The sequence below is a fragment of the Rattus rattus genome, chromosome 18, assembly GCF_011064425.1.
Source record: "Rattus rattus isolate New Zealand chromosome 18, Rrattus_CSIRO_v1, whole genome shotgun sequence".
Lineage (NCBI taxonomy): Eukaryota > Metazoa > Chordata > Mammalia > Rodentia > Muridae > Rattus > Rattus rattus.
Window position 1 is genome coordinate 49338963 of NC_046171.1, and position 1763 is coordinate 49340725.

General features: G+C 35.3%; 1 pseudogene; it reads right to left on the reverse strand.

The window, feature by feature from the left end:
* Nucleotides 1-308: 308 nt before the first annotated feature.
* LOC116886990 lies at nucleotides 309-1320 on the reverse strand (annotated as a pseudogene).
* Nucleotides 1321-1763: the final 443 nt, after the last annotated feature.

Here is a 1763-nt window from a genome sequence, read left to right on the forward strand (position 1 = left end):
ACATCTGTAGCGTCCTTTTTCTCTGTGAGATTTTTCACATATTTGAAGAGAAATGGAAGAGTTCCGAGCTTTACCACACTGAGTACATTCATAAACTTTCCTATATTGTGAAATATACTATGTTTGCATACTATATTGGCAAAGAAAACCAGGACAAACAGAACACAATTTCCACATTCCTAGTGCTCATAGGGATTTTCTGTGGTGTGAGTTTATGGATATATTCCCAATGAAGTTGGAAAACCAACTAATTATAAACTTGTATCACACTGAGAAAGACTTCTCAAATGGGGACTACCACATATATTCTAATTGTTCTGGGAGAGAGAGAGGTACATTGCTTCTTTCAATATCCCTAGGCCCACATGGCCTGTATCCATTGTGACACATGGTATACCTATTAAAAGAAGAATAAGAAATTAAAGATTTCTATATTGCATTCACACCATTTGAATTTTTGTTCATCAAAGACATGTGGTATAGGGATTAAGGTTTCTCCTCAACAACATTCTTGACTCTCATAAGCTGCCCCTCTCACTTAAACTTAACAATGTTACTATATAAGTAATCAATTTTACTATGGGATATTTGCTTATTAGAAACATATACTTATCCTATTCAATATGCCAATATAGATATAAATATTTATCTTTTGCTACATGTGAGTGGTGTGAAACTGAATGAAGTGGCCGTTCTACAGAGTAGCTTTAGTGTTGCTAGGATTCAAATGGTAATATCTGCTAAGGCATCGCTTCCTTTTCTTCTTTCTTAGAGGAAAACACAATCAGACGCCTGGCATTGAGGCACATGGATTTGTGAGACTTTAATAATCACAGATATACTTAAAGAAGTGCTTTTTTTTTTTTTACATTATTGCTTTTCTTTAAAACTTCCAGGACACATTAAAATTTCTTCAATATTCATAGCAATTTGCACTTGAAAATTACCTTCCATGTCTTCTGGAACCTTGACAATGCTCTTAAATATTATGGTCTTCCCAATTGTAGCCCAAAATATAGTACCAGAAAAAATGTATAAATATATTATTGGAAATTAGGCAAAATTTAAAAGTTACTATCTTTAGTGAACCTGATTTATTCACCTCATTCTTCCTTATTCTTAATTGAAATTCCAGAAAAGCATTAGTAACAAAGAGACAGTTGTTCCTTTATTTTAAAAAGTTAAAGAAAATTCACTGTCTTACCTATAGCAGTGAGGTTCCTGTAGCATCACATCTTTGTAGAGATTCTTCTGTGAAGGAACCAGCAAAGCCCATTCTTCTTGAGTGAAGTTCACATGCACATCATATGATCCTAACATATTTCACACATGTGTACAACAGAAACCATGTTGCTGACATCACTGTAAATGTATGCTTCAATGACAATATATCTATAGGATTCTGATGCTTCCCCGACTTATTTCTTAACACAAAAGTTCTAATGTAATTACCAAGTCATCATAGAAGGAAACTGAATAATGAAGTTCACCTCTGTCACTTTGTTGCTCTTTGAATAGGATATATAGCCTTGCAAGAGAAATGCCAATTAAAAGAGGGGGTGGGGAAGGAAGAAGGAGGGAGAGAGGGAGAGGGGAGAGAGGAGAGAGAGAGAGAGAGAGAGAGAGAGAGAGAGAGAGAGAGAGAGAGAGAGAGAGACCACGACAGGCAAAGAGTATTGAGCAATTGTATCACATTCACATCAGAGAAATTGTATGAACAGTTACTAACTACGAAAAATGATGGGCAAGCTGAGTGTATTGCC